Source organism: Balaenoptera borealis (assembly GCF_965194805.1).
Source record: "Balaenoptera borealis genome assembly, chromosome: 15".
NCBI classification, from domain to species: domain Eukaryota; kingdom Metazoa; phylum Chordata; class Mammalia; order Artiodactyla; family Balaenopteridae; genus Balaenoptera; species Balaenoptera borealis.
Window position 1 is genome coordinate 89,524,179 of NC_138871.1, and position 18,389 is coordinate 89,542,567.

Consider the following 18,389-nt stretch of genomic DNA (forward strand, 5'->3'; position numbering starts at 1 on the left):
AAGGACTTCCTACACTGGTCAGGTTCTCTGAGGTCACACCTACAGAGCAGAAGTCTGCAGCAGACTGGAGTTCGGGTGTCCTCTGACTCTTCTCTTCCTAATTTCAGCAAGGTGCAAAATGCAAAGCGTCAGGCTCTTAGTATCAATAACACTCACTGAGTCAGGTCAATGGACTATCATGTGGGATGAGCACAGGAAGTGACTGTGGGACAGTGCTGACCAGGGTCGAGTCCCTGCCGCATGGAACAACCAGCAATGCGCTGCCTTCATGAATTAGCTCCTAGCCAACCAGGCAACTAGCCAGAGGCGGAGGCACTGGGGTCACAGCATCCCGGAAGTACCTGTTTATAGCTTTAAAAAAGAAAATAAGGGGGCTTCCCTGGTTGCGCAGTGATTAAGAAGGCGCCTGCCAATGCAGGGGACACGGGTTCGAGCCCTGGTCCGGGAAGATCCCACATGCCGCGGAGCAACCAAGCCCGTGCGCCACAACTACTGAGCCTGCGCTCTAGAGCCCGCGAGTCACAACTACAGAAGCCCATGAGCCACAACTACTGAAGCCCGCGCGCCTAGAGCCCGTGCTCCACAACAAGAGAAGCCACGGCAATGAGAAGCCCGCGCACCGCAACGAAGGGTAGCCACCCCGCTCGCCGCAACTAGAGAAAAGCCGGCGCGCAGCAGCAAAAACCCAACGCAGCCAAAAAAAAAGAAAATAAGAAAAACATCAAGATGACCTATTGCATGAGCCAAAACAAATAGCACGATGCTGTTTAATGAAACGTAAACAAACAGACAAAAAGATACTTCTCCTGTTTCTACATTAATATGGTTCTTTTCTGTAGACTCTCCTGTTTAAAAATAGAAGCGCTCACAGTAATTGAATTGAAAAACGGTGTGGCATCGGGTCAATATCCCTTAACAGATTCCATTGCACAGATCTAGGAAATACAAAACGTATTCAAGCTAGAGGCACTTTCCAGAGCTCCCTGAAAGCGTACATATTTTTCCTATTAAAAAGAGAGGAAGTTTTGTTATTATTCGAATAAAGTTAATTTATGAAAAGCAGCTGAAGTATCCGGTTTGGATTTGTAAAGTCCGTATTTAATTAGGGCATTGTAAGTTCAGGTGTGTGCAGATCAAGCCATCATACATTGTTCATTTTCATACCGAAAATAATATAACCAATCGTTATGTACAAACATTAAACTATCTTTTAACAAGGTATTGTGGTATATTGATATTTGCTAATTTCAACTGGAGGTAAAAAGACATTTTTATCTCTTTAAAGTGAGAAAAAAGGTTTACATAAACCAGCAAATGCCCTGGATCATTAACTTGCTTCTAGCGATTGAAAAAATTCCAAGCTCACCAACAAGAGCACTTGGTTAGAAATCACTCCCTTCATCTCTTTTGCTAGCCAAACAAAACAAATCATACCTGGGACATACTGCTGGCTATCTCCAGAGACCATGGGTGACCCTTCTCCTCCTCCAATAAAGCCACTCAGAATCTGATGGTGACCCTGGGGCACACGTGCCAGGGTCCTGGCCAGTTCTCAAGGCTTCATATCCTGGACCCAAATTTCCCAACTTTCTCAAGCATAAGGGCACCTTTGAAGCACCAAAAATTGCACAAGCTGCACATAATAAGGCCTACATTATTGGTACCTATTGACTGAGAAAATAAATAATGACAAATACTTATTGACTCCGGTAATAATCTTGCATGGTTTTATATTTTTTAATCACAATGATACTCATATACATTTAAAAAAAGAAGGAGACCGAGGTACAGGACTGTGTTTCTCCTACAGACAATGTCTGTTGCACAGCAGATGCTCAGATTCTCACAGGAGCTCATTGTTCACCAGCACCGCACTCAGAAGACCCCAAGTCCATGGGGGCCTGCACCACGGGAAGGAATCGGAGACCTAGGAACCCAAGTGGAGCTGGAGCGCCTTCCTTTCCTCAAGTCCCTCTGCGTGCTGTTGGCAGCCATTCCTCTGTATGAGCAGCGCTCAATGTCTCCTGCATCTGGGAAAGCAAACTACAGATGCGTCTACATTAGCAGAATTTCCTTGTTCCCCCTGTGGAATAATATCATGCATGAATCAAAAGGAATGATTGATATTGGGAAGTCTGGCTACTTTGGAAGGCTCACAGGAGACACTATTTTGACTAGATTTCTTCAGTTGCCATAGACACTAGCTTCTTCCATACGTGGATGAGAGTCTTCCATAGGATATTTTCCCCCCAAAGCCCATTGTTGGTAGGAATGGGTCCAAGTGCGGACACAGGGGAATCGAGACCACATTTTCTCATGACCACATAAAAGATCAAGGAAACGGCTGGCGGTCAGTAGCATGCATTTTCTAGGCAAAAAATAAGCCTACTCTTAGAAAAACAGTCTTTAAAAAAATATTTAGGGACTTCTCTGGTGGTCCAGTGGTAAAGAATACTCCTTCCAATGCAGGGGACTTGGGTTCGATCCCTGGTTGGGGAACTAAGATCCCACGTGCCACGGGGCAACTAAGCCCGTGCACCACAACTACTGAGCTTGCATGCCTCAACTAGAGAAGAGAAACCTCACACACCACAACTAGAGAGAAGCCTGTGCACTGCAACCAAGGGCCCGCGCACCGCAACGAAAGATCCTGCGTGCCGCAATGAAGAGCCCGCATGCCACAACTAAGACCCAACGCAGCCGAATCAATAAATAAATAAATAAATAGAAAACTATTTTAAACATTTAATTCTACAGTGAATCATGTAGAAAATAAGCTATTTTCCATGGATTTCCTGAATTGCATTTATAGATGAGAGGCGACTCTAAATAATCACCACCATGATATTCATTACAGACCAAAAAAACAAAGATATTAATACAATACCTTCATAAATAGCCACCCAGAGTTATTCCTGAGTTTAGGGCATACATCCTAGTATCAAAAAAGGAGGAGGGAAACACAGGAATAAAACACTGCAGGTTTTCTAAGGCAAGCTCACTCCAAAGACCATAATTAAGAAAATTCAATGTTGATTTGTTGGTAGAAAAACTATACATCTTGACTATGTGACTTTTTGCCATGAAGCTAAAGGCAACTTAAATGTATCAAAAAGAAACAGGCAATATTTGATTTCATAAAATTTGTCTAGTAAACTTTTACACTAATACACCTTTCCTTTTCTGTTCCTGTCTGTTATTTTCCCTGGAAAGTCAGCTGTTTTTAGAACAAAAGACACTCAAGACTATTGCTTGCAGTGTTTAGAAACAGAGTGGGAAGAAAGGGTTTGTGTGTCTGTGTGTGTGTGTGTGTGTGTGTATAAGGGGGAGGGGGAAGGAGGGAGGGAGGGAAAGAGTGTGTGTGTGTGTGTGTAAGAGGGAGGGGGAAGGAGGGAGGGAGGGAAAGAGAGAGTTTCAGAGTGGAGAAAATCAAAAGCAAGAGAGTATTCTCCTCCAAGATTCTTCTAAATATTCTTGGATATATTCACAGCAATTCTGAGCTGTCTCCAGACTATGGAGCAATTAAGCTAATGCCATCATTTGGTTGTCCCTTTTGTTCCTGAAGCCTGTTCTTGAACACGTGTCTAAATAATTTAATTTATGGATGGGATGCTGAGCAGTTTCAGTGAAAAGGGGGCAGGAATCCCATGAATCTTAATGTCTGTCACTTCACTATAAGTCCTTCCACATTAATAAGAGGAATTTGCCAGTCCTTTTTTAAAAGATCCACAGAAGTCGGTAGCCTACAGCTACTGATGATAATAGCTAGATCCGTTTGCATTAAATGCTTCCATAAATGATGTGCAAAAGTGCTATTATTTCTGAATATCTGCAAGACAATTTTGAATAGCATTAACTCAGCTAAAACAAAGAGGAACAGACATTTTAATTTACATTATAATTTCACAGTGAATAAAGTTGAAACAGCTAGAAACAATGAAAAGACAAAAACCTTCCATAATTGTTAAATGTGGTTTTCATCGTTAGAATTTCTTCTTTAAGGGAACTGACATTTTATAAGGCCGGTGTCCTCATCCATTTCTTAGAAAAAAGCATTGGAAAATAGAAAAACGATTTTTATTTCTAAGAAAATGTATTGAACACCTATGTGTGCATGTCGCTGGGCCAGCCAACATGGGGGTAGGGAGGGAGGTGGTAGGAAGGTTTGACCAAGGAAGGAACTGAGAGGAGACCAGTGAAGGAGGGAAAACTGTGAATGATAGAAAAGTAAAGTTTAAATTTAACCACACATTAACTGTGTAGAATAGCTGTTCCCTATCATTAAATAGATACACAGTAAAATCTCAATCAGGACATTTACAGAATTCTTTCTAATTAAATAAAGATGGATCTTAAAATGTTGTTTTAACTCATGTTAATGAGGGAAAGATATGCATTGATCAGCTTTCCTGAGCAAATCTAATTTAAAAATTCATTTATATGAGATCATTGAAGACCATTGTCTTAAGCATCAAATGTTTTTATTCTAGAATATAGAAAGTGTTAGAAATTGGACACGTTTAGGACAGACCCTATAATGAACACTTCGAAAAAAATCCATTTTATCAATTGATTATGTTAGGATTTGTTTCTCTGATTTTTAAGTGTTGGGGGTTTTTTTCTATGAAAAAAATAGAATGGAAGAAAAGAAGAGAAACAAAAGAAGAAAAGGAAAAAAATCAAAAGCTTAATTAAGGACTCTAAGTAGGTGGTGGTGGTAGCAAAGCTCTGAATCCCCCAAATTACCACATAAAAGCAGCCAAATACCAGGATAATAAAACCCCAAATCCACAAAATTTACAATAAAATTAGGTGACAAGGCACCCCTAGGAAACCCTAAATAGCAACAGATGGGGCAAATCACCACGGCTACATCAGCTAAGCAGTCATAAGCTGCAGGAGGAAGCAGGGGATGGAGGCTGACCTAAGCTGCTGTCAGGTGTTCATGGGAAAATCAGGGGCCAGACAAGGATGGCAGAGGGACGAGGGCTGGGCTTCGAAGACTGCAACCCATGGGACATGACCCTCCTCTGTGAAGATACCAGTGCGAGTAGAGTCCCAGCTGGACAGGACAAGGACAGTACAGACACAGGAAATAGAAAGCAGAGGTAAAAGAGACTTGAAATCAGAGGGCACAGATCTCAGAATGGACACTATCATAATTTTTAATTTATTTTTTTAAGTTGTAGTCAAATATACATAAAATTTACCATTTTCACCATTTTAAGCATAAAGTTCAGTAGCATTAAGTACATTCACGTTGTTATACAACCATCACCATCATCCATCCGCAGAACTTTTCATCCTTCAAAACTGAACCTCTGCACCCGTTAAATAATAACTCCCTAATTTCCACCTCCGCTCAGCCTCTAGCAACCACCCTTCTACTTTCTGTCTCGAGGAATTGGACTACTTTAAACACCTCATAAGAATGGCATCATACTGCATTTGTCCTCTTGTAACTGGCTTATTTCACTGAGCATAATGCCCTCGTGGTCCAGCCATGTTGTTGCATGTGTCAGAACTTCCTTCCTTTTTAAGGCTGAATAATATTCCTTTGTATGTATATACCACATTTTGTTTACCTATTCAATTGAATCATATGATCCAGCGATTCCATTTCAGGTTTATAACCAAAAGAATTGACAACAGGGCCTAGAAGAGATATTTGTACACCCTTGTTCACAGCAGCCAAAAGGTGGGAGCAAACCAAGTGGTCACCATATTTTTTATCACTTCACGAAAACAAAAAAAAAAAGAGGGGCTCCAGCACTGTGAAGCTATGCAAGGTATCTTCAACTACATCTCCTTCCTAAAAGGACAGTAAAACTCACTTCCAATAACTTAATTATAATACAGAAAAAAGAGTAGAAAAAAAATCCCTACAATGATAACACACTTATAAAGGCATGCCCACAAAACAGAGGAAAATACTAACCTAATGTTTCTAAGCCAACTAAACGAGTTTTTTTTTTTTTAATAGGAGCTATAAAAATGGCATAACTAATATTTAGGAAAAAACAAAAATGAGATGAGAGAAATGGAAGATTTGAGAAGAAAGGTAGAAGTGTGAAGGAAAGAGTTAAAAATGAAGGGTTTTTTTTTTTCCAGAAACAAAGGCCAAAACAGAAGTAGCATAAGATTAAATAAAAACAACTGATATGCATTAAAATTTGGAAGATAGCAGAAAAAATTATGTTCTTATGTAGTTAAAGGTTTTTTTTAAGTTGACAGAAAGTGAGAGCAATAGAAAAGAAGCAAAGAAGACGCAACATGCTTGTAATGAGTCAATGAAAAAGAAAACCAAAGCAATGCAACAGAAGAAACACAGTAAAATGTTTCTAAAGTTTTGTGGTTTTTTAAAAGACAAAACTACATGTTAGAAGGGCACCCCAGTACCTGGGAAAACCAAACCATAAAGAATAACACAGAGAGATATTCCAGTAAAACTACTGTACTTTAATGAAGAAGAAATCCTCAGGGCATCAGAGCAAAGGACCAAGTCATTTATAAAGGGAAAAACAAAAATTGTAATCAGACTTTTCAACAGAATCACTTAATGACAGAAGACAGTGGAGTAAGATAGTTATATCCAAGGAAAGAAAATATGAGTCAAACGGACCTGACATATAAAGGAGATAATAAACTATCGTCAACATACAGAAACTCAGAAAATAAATATTGCCATAAACTTCTCATCTGTAATCTACTGGAGAACAAGCTTTAAACAACAGAGGGAAAGGGTATATAAAGCATAAGGACTGGTAGTCAGTGGCAACTTTGCAAATACTTGTACAAAGATTACATTATGATCATGCGTTACATGGTATAGTGTGGAAAGGTTCTATCCTCTGACAAGATAGATACAGTGCAACGATCAAACGCTGAAAGAGTGAGAATACATAAAAAGTAATAGCTCACAGAGGTGCTACAGAAATTAACAGGGTGACAGAAGACTGATGTTAAATTATATGTTAGGGAAGAGAGAGAAATGTTAAAGGATGTAGGATGTTAAAAGATGGTAGGAAATGTTAAAAGATGGTAGGAAAGAAGAAAGAGAGAGAAGAGATTAATAGATAATTTCACTATTGTTCACAGTAGGAAACAAATAGAAAATAGACAAATAAGAGAGACCTAGAGTTTTACTATAAAGATAACCATTTTTTAAAATGCAAGCCTATCTGAATGGCAAAGGCATAGGGGGAAAAAAGGGAGAGAAAAGGGATAGAAGAAAGCCACCAGATGAACCTACAGTGGCCAATTATGTGAATAAAAATATACTTAGTACATATTCAACATAAAACCATATGAGAGAACTAAAACAACCACAGCGAGTGTATAAATAAATGTAAATGGGTTTAATTCATTTCCTGAAAGATGTCAAGGAAACATTGTTGTGTCAAGTCACAAAAGGCAGATTTGGGTGGCAGTTTGGAGCCAAAAATCATCTCTCCTATCCTTATTAGCTAAAAAAAAAAAAAATGATGAATTTTCTAAAATCCAACAGATGATATTTAAAAACCATATGCCACACAATGGTGTTACAGATGAATTACTGCTATAGAAAGAAGTTCATGGAAAACAGGTGTTTTTCTTTAAACATCAAATTAAAAGAGTACACACAAAACATCTCACTCTGCCAACCCTAGGTTCTCCCATGCTTGTACCCAGGCAATGATTTATCTTTTCCTTTACACACTTTTCTGATTTCAGTTAACTTTCTGCTAAACTCTGGGACCTTCTGATTGTGAATATTTCTTGGCCACCAGGCTCTTTATATCATGTTATTCTCTCCTTTTGCCTCCTCCTTACTTGAGCTGTAGATGGATAAACCCAGATTTCATTAAAATCCTGCAGTCCTATAGACTATTGACTCTCTGAGGCAACATTTGGCTTGTAAGGAAGGGGTGTGTGTGTGTATGTTCTGTGAATATTATGCACATCCTTTAGGAATAAAACTTATTCTAATACCATGATGATGTTAGCACTAAAATATATGAGACATTTCTACATGCTTTATGGCTAACGTCACCATAATGTTTGAATAAGAAAATAAATTTTATGATTCTTAGAATTTATAAGATTATGCTAGAAAACTAAATTAAGAAATTTCTGCAATAGCTCTTTACTTGTTAGAAATCTAGTCAAAATTAAGAGAGAAGTTAAGAATATCTCCTTCTTACTTATGTCATTGCCCAAAAACTTGACTCTTAATATAGAATCAATTACGTTGAAAGGATACACTTCCTATGCCATTATGAATCACTTAGCAATATAGATGTTTAATTATATAATTAATTTTGAACTCAAGTGCCACTGAAGATTAACTTAATTGCAAAATAAAATTATAAAAAGAAAAAGAAATCAAATTTCTAAGGGTAGGCTTGGGTTTATAAAAGTCATTTTTCAAACAATGTGGGGAAAGATATTGATCATTTCAAATAGAATTAAATACAAAGTAGAAAAATTGTTTAAAAATATATACATTGATCAAATTTATAAATCACTTTGTTTAATATGGAACACTAATTATGTAGAATTATATTAATAAGCCATTTAAAAAGTAGAAGATAATACTGTAAAATATTAATATAAGCTAAACCAAAAAGGGGGTAAACTCAAATGGATAAAACAGTAGTAACTACAGCATTTGGTACAATTCCTAAAGTGGGAATTTACATGAAGCTTAAGTTGTGGTTGTTTCATTCTGTAATCTTTTTTTTTTTTTCATTCTGTAATCTTAATATAAATTCAAATCTAAACTTAAACCAAAGTTGTATTCAAACCTTGTTGGCACACATGATTAATCACATTCTCCAAGATAAACAATCTTTCCAGGACTCCATACTTCCCTAACTTATGTGGATATTCTTCTAAATGTGGTAAGAATAGGGGAAATAAATATTAGAATGTGAGAAAAAATATGTAACTTACAAGCTCTAGCTCCAATAAATAGAGTAGCTAAAACTGAAAACTAGATAAGCGTAAAATTTGGTAAAACAGTCATTTACAAGGCAAGCACACATTTTTTTCTTTATTACAGCTATAATCCAATGGAAAGTATTATTGGAATTACATCATTTGTGCTATTTATTAATACATACATATATGTACACACATGTATGTTTATGGGAATACATTTGTATAAAGAGAGAGCTGTATACACATATATGTATATTAGAATAAAATTATATATAGGCATATATACTTATAAAGTAATAAGCATATATATACATATATGCCTGTATATGTGTTCATATATGTACATATACATACACATACATGTATATGCAAACATGAGTATATAAAAATAGCCTTAATAAAAAGTGTGTGACCTCCTATAAAACTTCATAATCTAATTAGTATATTCAACATAAGACATGAAGGTTGAAAGCTACAGCATGTTTCTCAATAGAATGGCTTATGTACAATTATGTGCATTTTTCCAAATTAAATGATATATAATATATTTTTAATGACATTCTCACCAAATTTTTGTTTCATATATATTCTATTGTAGAGGGAATTAAAATAATAACTTTAAAGAGAGAGAAACTTTAAAGAGAGAGAAATGAAAAGCAGGATATTTTTAAATGTTGTAAATGAATTGTAGCTAAGATAGCTATAACTTTTTGCCTCAACCAAAGAGACACTAATTTCAACAACAAATAAATGATTTATCTAATGTCTATTATGTGTTAGATATCTTTGCAATACTGTTTCTAATTTTAATGTGCATACTCACACATGCATACACACATGTATATATGCATATGTGTATACACACATAATTAATACATGGGTTGGCTAAACTCTTCAGAAGAAAGATTAGCATAACTGAAAGCATCTGGACAGCATAATTTATACACACAACAAATGATAGAAGAGAGACATTTTTCAGTTTCAAATCCACTGAAAATGGTGAAAGTTAATGGGGAATAACAGTGGTTTCTGCACAAAAAGACAAAGTAAAAGCAAAACTCCAGCATGAACTGAAATCAGATATAATGAAGATTCACATATGTGATGCATTTCTAGAGAACACATTCACAAGGGAAGTGTTTTTTGAAAACCCAACAGATAAAATAGCCACATAAAGAGAATAGTTAATGCCAGAAATAAATGCAGTGGCTAAATCAATACCACTACTAGTTAAATACCTAAATAATCCAGTTTACCCTGATAACCTAGTAATAACAAAGGAGTGCTCCCACTCACCTCCCACTGACCTACCCACTGGTCCCCTGCTCTCCATCCCTCCCCACGTCTCCTTCACCAACTCCCCCCAAGACAGCTCCAGTCTATTGGAAATCAGTTGTTTATTTCTCAGCCTCTTGTGTGGTTGTATTTTTCATTCTAATCATGTAATCGATAAAAGTAGGACCCAAACCAAAGAACTAGGGCCACAAGGAGTGATTTATATGAAGGATTTAGTGAATGTTTTGTGAAGTCTCAATTTGAAAAAGAAAGTGAAAAAATAAATCTCTATAAATTGAGAGATCCAAAGAAAAAACAGATTTCTCCCCCAAACTCTGTAATGTCTCATTCCACTTTAAAAGAAAGTCACTGAACATTAGAGACAATGCATATGAGTGTAGTTAAAAAGAGAAGAGTCAAAATGGTCTATTATCAGATCCATACTCAAGAAAGTTGGCTTTGGCTCTACATCAAGGAATTGGCTAATGTATTATATTTTAATATGATTTAAAATACAGTAAAATATTAATTTATTGTGTATCTTTTTTTATGAAGTCTCATAAATCATGACTTTCTTAACTAATCTATTATTTGTTTTTAACAGCATTGGTAATATTTTCTGTATTTTTATCTCCTTCATTGTAGCTTTTTTTTTTACTGAGTTTATATAATTCACTGGGCAGTGTTAAGCTGTTATATAATATCGTATTAGTGGGCCAGGGCTGCCATAACAAAGTTCCACAGCCTGGATGGCTTAAACAACAGAAATTTATTCTCTCCCAGTTCTGAAAGCTGGAAGTCCAGATCAAGGTGTCTCAGGTTTGGTTCTTTCTAAGGGCTACAAGGGAGGGTCTTTCAGGCCTCTCTCCTTGGCTTATAGATGGTAGTCTTCTCCCTGTGTGTTCACATTGTCTTCTCTCTGTGCAAGTCTGTCTCTGTTTCCAAATTTCTTATTTTTATAAGGGCACCAATCATTGGATTCAGGGCCCATCTTAATGATTCTCATTTTAACTTGATTACCTCTTTAAAGACCCTGTCTCCAAATAAGGTCACTTTTTGAGGTACTGGGGGTTACGACTTCAACCTTTTATGGCAGACACAATTCAACCCATAATAAATGTCTTTTCATGCTCAGATCAATCTTGAGAAATAAGTATTACTATCCACCAAATGAAGGCATTGACTGAGGAATTAGAGCGATTTATCCACAGTAGGTGGAGAAGCAAACTCAAAATGCTAAATAAAGACCATGTTCTTAATTGTGACAAATACAGCACAAGCTTCCACTTGGAAAAGTCTTCTGTACTGGGGAAACACACACACACACACACACACACACACACACACACACCTCACGTGCCATCCTAGACATACAAAGAGAGCCCTTAAGTGGACTTTCTGAATTAGAGGATATTCGAGTGGGGAGAAACCTACTTAAACGTTGCATTTCAGTTATTCTTTCATCCGGAGATTCTCACCTCTAGCTGCTCGTGAGAACTATCCACAAAGCATTTAAAATTTACCGATGCCCAGAAGCCTTGGCCGACCAGATGGGTTTTTAAACTCCTCAGGTGTTTCTAATATTCAGCCAGGATTGAGAACACCATATTATTAATAAGGATTGTAAGATTTTCTTTCCAGATTGAATATAAAGAATTACCAAAAAAAAAAAAAAAAAGACCAAACCCAAACTTCATGCTAGTCATGAATAAAAAATAAAAACTACTATCCACTGAGGGGGAAAAATTTAATTACTGAGCACATCTTATATACCAAGTTCCATGCTGAGAACACTGCCGTTTCTTTTTTCATAAGGAAAAAATATTTGTTGGCAATAAAATGTGCTTCTCTAATACTCTGTGACAAATTAGTCATGTGACCTGGGGCCGTTCCATAAACACTCTGATTTTTTCATTTCTCCTCAGTGGAAGGAAATATAAAATCAACCATTTTTATCTCTCAGGAATACATGAAAAGTGATTAAGAAAAGGAAAAGGACAGCATTTTACAGGCCCAAAGCACTCTACAAAAAAAATTATTAACAACGGAATTGTCATTGTTGTTTTGCAATGGACTGCTGTATTATTTAGCACAGTTCAAGCTTCTTCATGCTACTTATCCTTGAAAATTAGCAGTATTTTAAAAAAAAACTAGAGAAGGAAGATAATTATTCATAAGAAAAGTGACCCTACAGCATTCATATTTTTAAATGAAGCTAGTATATATGCTGGCTTTTTTCTATAAAATATAGAATTGGTTAAAACATGTTATATCTGCGTACCCCTGAAAATCTACTGATTAAAGATGAAAGAATTTAGCTCCTGATGAAAAAATGCAAAATCCAGAGCAAAAGAGGAAAGTTATCAGGAAGGCAGAATATGCAAAACGAAATACAGGAAAGAAATTGACGTTCATTAAGGTCTAATAGGCAGTACTGTCCTGGGCACTTAACATTTAATTTCCCCAACCATTATAAAATGCTATACATTTCCCCTTTTTCTGGGGACTTTTCATAGATTTGAAGACCTCAGGCCCATTCGTGACCTCTCAATGCACTCCTGCTGGATGCCAGGAGCCTGCATGATACGGGCGATGAAATTCCATAAACCGAAAGCTGTCGTTACAACCACAGCCAAGCCTGCGGTGGCCTGGGAACAGCATGGCCAATAAAAGGGAAGACTGGGAGACCACAAGCCCACCCATGAGAGCATCCACCTTGCGTCACTCCCTCCGGCTCTTTGTGCGCTGTTCTGTGTATGTATTCACGTCCCTAATATGTGCTCCAGTATTAGTGCTGTCCTCTTGATAACAGAACCTACGTATGAGTCAATGGATGGAAACTTCATGGATGCATTACCTCCCTCTGCCAAGAGGACTTTACAGCAAATCAGATCCAGAATACTTTGGTGAGCAGCACATATAACTCTAAGGCCCTGTGTAATAGCACATTTCGTGTCATGAACAAGTTTGAGAATCTCCCGGAAAATAGGACTTGCTAACGAGAACAAAATGAACATTTATACACAGATTGGAAATATTTTTTAAGCCACATATGGGGATGCATTGACCTGAACACACCTGTGGCAGAGAATGCTGGCTGCTTGTTCACAGCCTCTCTTGTCCATTCCAAAGAGCCCCAGTGGCACTTGGTGTGTAATCTGCCCAACTATAAGATGACATTTACATGCTGCTCTTACAACCAAAGCTGAGATGCAAGCAGAAGTGCAACTCTGGGAAAGTTCCATGAAAAAGCTATATACTCTTGCATCTGCCTATTACTTCCTTCCCTTCTTGTCTGGAAAAGCCCCCTCAGATATGATGACACTAGGGTGACCCTAAAGAATTCCTAGGAAAGAGGGTTGCAGGTAGAGGAAAGAGTCTGGGGTCCTCTGTGCTTGGCATGTTTGAGGATCAAGGAGACCAGTGTGGTCAGAGTTGATGGGTAAGGAGGATGGTGTCAATGAAGTCAAGGTGGGAACTGGGGGCACATCTTATAGGGCCTCACAGCCCATGAGAAGGGCTTTGGGTTTCACTCAGAGTGAGATTCGAAACCATGGTAGGGTCCCAAACAGAGATGCGACTTAATTTATGTTTTAAAGGATCATTCTCTTTCTTGTGTCGTTAATAAATCATAAAATGGCAGGAGAGAGCTTCATTTTGAGACAGTTATTACAATCCCGTGTACTGGAATTAATGTATATAAAATGTCAAACATTAAAATGAAGTACCCTACACACATATACATACAATATACAAAAGCAAAATGAACTTTGAGATATAAAGATTCCTTAGAAATCTAAGTCTAAACCCCAGGTCCACATTTTGCTCCTTCACTTACAGATAAGGACAAGTCAAGGAAGAAATTGAACAGATGGGTCTAGAACTAGAACTAGGGTCACAGAAAGTTGGCCTAAGGAAGATGGTGTGATAACTGATTTGCTGAAACAGTGCTTCTAGTTGTTAATATTTAAACGCATTGAGGTAGGAAATTCACTTCAGTTTACCATAAAGTCCACCATTCCTTAAAGTCTCACATTCAGGTGACTAGATGGATAGATGAGTACATGATAGAGAGAGAGAGAGAGAGATAATAGACAGATAATTGATAGAGAGATAGAAGGTAAGAGAGATAGATACATAGGATGTAGGATGATGCAGAATATATGGGTCACACTCTCGGGACACAGAGAAGAGGAAAAGTTGGTGGAGCGTGAATCTAGACAAGAAAATGGAAGCTATATGATACAAGCTCCCATCAACTGCTAGAACAGCGGGGATACAAAGGTTTCCCTCACTGTAGGTCTGTGGGTAAATATTTCTAACAATGGACAGAAGATGGTATTCTGCTCTCTGGGTGGTAAACCAGGAGTGTGGGCTTGCACGTGTTCAGTTCTAGACGTGTTGCTGTAGAGTCGTCATGGGAGGGAGGCGTGCACGGTTTCTGAGTGGGTTGTGTGCTTCTACACAGTCTGTCGGGGCCGAGCAGGAAGTGCTGGGGTGAGCAGGGCCCGAGCAGCCGGACACGAGGCAGGACAGCCTGGTCTATGGTGGTGCCACAGAAGAGACCAGGGAAAACGCCACGGAAAACATCATAGACGCAAGATTTATAGGCCTTCATCACTGCACGTGGAAAGGAAGCAGGAGAAAGTGCCCAGGATGCTCGCTGTGGTTTCAAGCCTGGGTGACTGTGAGACAATTTCTGTGAAGGTGCCATTCACAGAAATTCAAACGAGGAGGTGGTTTGCGAGGACAAAAAGTCAGGCGCTGTGCCTGCATTGTTACCTTTACTTACATCTTAGCTTCAATCGAAAGGGCTCTGGTACCCACTGAGAAATATGCTGAAAGCAGAGTAATGAATAAATGCTCCTTGGGTCCCCAGGATACCCAGAGATAATCAACGACCTAGACACTCTCTTCAAACCCAGTGACTGCCATCTTCAGGCTCCTGCCCACTGTCAGCTACGCCCCTCGTTTGGACAGAAGCATTTGCTCCACTGGCACCTCTGAAAAGCAATGCAAACTGAGGTATTTCCATCCGTCTTCCAAATAACTCTCTGTGCACCTGTTTGGAGGCCAGGTGGCTTCAGAAGTAATAAGAACCCTAACTGCTTCCCATGCCAATGCGATCTCTAAGCCTCCTGGAAAGAAAAGTCTCCCAAAGTCACTGATGAGTAGCAAGTGCTGGGAACACAGTTAAAGGCTGAGACACCCAGGGGTAGAGACAGAGAAGCAGGGTCTAATAGAAAGAAAACTGGACTGGGACACACGTTTTCTTTCAAACTCTGTAATTAACTTGCTGTGTGACCTTTGGCAAATCTTTTCATCTCTCCCCACTTGTGGTCCTCTCACTGTCGGAAGGAGAGACAATGGTATTTACCAACTCCCTGTCTCCCGGGAGTTTTGCAAAGATTAACAAGGTACAATTTGTAAAGTGCCTTGAGCCCTACTGCGTGCCACAGGAAATAAAGTTTACCTATTTAAATCCATGCACACTTAAAATGAATTTCCTGTTGTCTTGTAGTTTATACGACAGTACCTGCATCCCTGACTTTACTAAAATGCTCTCACACATGCATGAGTAGTTTATCCATTAAGTCCTTTCTTTCCCCACCAACTGTGATTTCTCGGTCCTGCTTAATTAGCTAAACCTTCATGAATGCATCATTCTCAGGCTGTTTTCTTTATTAAACATGCTAAAATCAATGGTTTTCCTACAAGTTAAAAAAAAGACTTTTTAAATGTGGGGGAAAAAATAAAGAATGAAATAAAAGCAGTTTGAAATAAAGGCTCTTTTTTTTCCATTGCTCAATATTTTATATAGCTGAAACTTACATTTAAGTAATTGGCAAACACTTGTTCCAGTTCTTGTGGGTTAGACAAATCCCTAGCTCTGCTTGCCATGGTTCTTTTCTTTTTCTTCTCTTTTTATTTTTAATGCACTATGCTACAGACAAAGATTTGTATAGCAGAAAGGAGCTGCTTTTTCCCCAGTTTTTCTCAACAAGGGAATACAAATGTCACCCAATTGCAATAATAAAATACTTACAAAAGACAATCTGCAACTGAGATCTTCAAAAGCTAAATTGTTCATAATGAAAAGCAAATGATGGAAGGAAGGAAGGGAGGGCGGAAGGAAGGAAAGAAAGAAGGAAGGAAGGACCAATGTTAATTTCATTAGCACACGCATTCAGGTCTACGAGTTCTCCCAGGAGCAAATGCCAGCACAGTTCAGATCGTACAAACCTCAGCAGTCGGCACAAACTTCCCTTTGCCTATCAGGCACCTATATGAGATCTCCACATAATCACTGTCAATTAAAAGCAATAGCACAGGGAACTCTGCTCAGTGTTATGCAGCAGCCCAGATGGGAGAGGAGTTTGGGGGAGAATGGATACATGTATTGAATATATGTATGGCTGAGTCACTTTGCTATGCACCTGAAACTACCACAACATTGTTAATTGGTTATACTTCAATATAAAGTAAAAAGATAAAAAAAAAAAAAAGCAAGTGAGATCCACTGGCCAGAACTTGGCTGAGCTGCCATTTCTTGCGAGCAGCTCAGCTGCCTCTGTTGGCTTTAACTGACACCATTATAACCACCCACAAGTCCGTCATGGCTGTACTTTGTCCAGGGCCACCACAGTGTCGGCGTTGCACATACGGTCCCTGCTGAACCAGAAAATTGGGTTCTCCCGATGGATTCTGACAAGGAGTTGAAAGATGGATCAGGCCAATTTCAGTGACCTCCCTTTCATCAGAAAAATCAGATGACCACAGAAGATGCATGTTGTAGAGATGCTGTTTAATGAGCCCACTTCACTTGTGAAATGTCATTCACTCTGTGTGTCTGTGGTCCCACCTGGCACCCTTCTCCCTGTGGTTCAGCAAAGTGAACACCTATCATTGGCTGAGAGAGGAAGGGGGAAAAGAGAGAAAGGGAAAACTGCATCTTAGAATGCTCAGCCTGATATGTCTTCTAAACACTTGGAGATGATTTGCTTGTAAGCCTCTCGACACAGCTGTGTAAATTAGAGTTAAATCTGAAGGAAAAGACACTGTACCTTCAGCTCTGCAATCAGAATTCAAATGAGATTGGTGCAGAAAGTATAATAAAGATTATTTTGTCACAAATTCCTGGTGATTTCTTTTTCACGGCTGAGGGAGGATAGGATTGATTGATGCTGATGGAATGTAAGGAGCTCCTATCTGTTCTTGGACTCATGGCACTCAGAAGGAAAGAAGTATCTACATAAGAGTGTTCCCTCTGTAAAAAAAAAAATTATATAGAGTGAAGTTAAAGAGAGAATTATAAGATACCAGATAAATGCACTGCAACATTCTTACATCATTCTTTTCTTTCCTCCATAGTAACTTTTTCACTTTGAGTTTTTCCTAACTATAGTATCTCTACTAATATACTTTATAAAAATAGATAAAATTGGGGGATGGATTTTAAGTTTTGTCAAAGTGAAGAGGCCAACAAAAATATCCCCCAAAATGGATATTAAACTGGACAAAAATATCAAAACAACCATTCTAAGGGTTGTGAATACTAACCAAAAGCAAACAATGAATGGAGGAGTGTTTACTCATGAAAAGCTATTGAACTTTGTACGCAGCAGTGGGAGCCTGCAATGGTCCTGCCTGGGGCTGCTTGCACCCTTCCTGCCAGCTCAGTGACTACAGTGGTGCTTCCAGGACAGTGAAGGGAGGACACGGCAGAGGGAGAAAGCCTAGGATACTTTGAAATTGCCTGAGCATTAAATGAGCTCCTCACCCTACACGCAGGTCCATCAGCAGAGGGAAGAAACCTTATTGGCATAAAAAAGTTTTAGCCCAAACTTTAAACAATCACCAGTTGAAAATTAAACTATGCAGACTCAGGAGTGACCTCTAGGAATCCAGACCAAAAAATATAGATAAGAATTAAAAACAAAATGAGCAAAGAGCTCACCAGCTCCACATCATAGGGGAGACAGATACTGGAGATTGAGTCCAATCCAGTTATTACAAATAAAACAAAAAATAGAAGCAACAACAATAACCCTCAGGGAAAAAATTCAGAGTTGCAACAATTCATTACCTAAAATGTCCAGTTGTCAATAAAAAATTATGAGGCTTGCAAACACAGGAAGGTGTGGCCCATATTCAGGGAAAGAGGGGGAAGCAGTCAGTAGAAACTGACAGGG

General features: G+C 38.4%; 1 protein-coding gene across 1 annotated transcript in view; it reads right to left on the reverse strand.

The window, feature by feature from the left end:
- Positions 1-660: 660 nt before the first annotated feature.
- The window catches only part of LOC309611922 (uncharacterized protein), a 47,666-nt gene continuing 29,937 nt past the window's right edge, over positions 661-18,389 (reverse strand). Inside the window, exon 5 of the mRNA XM_082356956.1 lies at positions 661-2,043. The gene's annotated coding sequence lies outside the window, so the exon portion shown is untranslated. The remainder of the gene's footprint in view (positions 2,044-18,389) is intronic.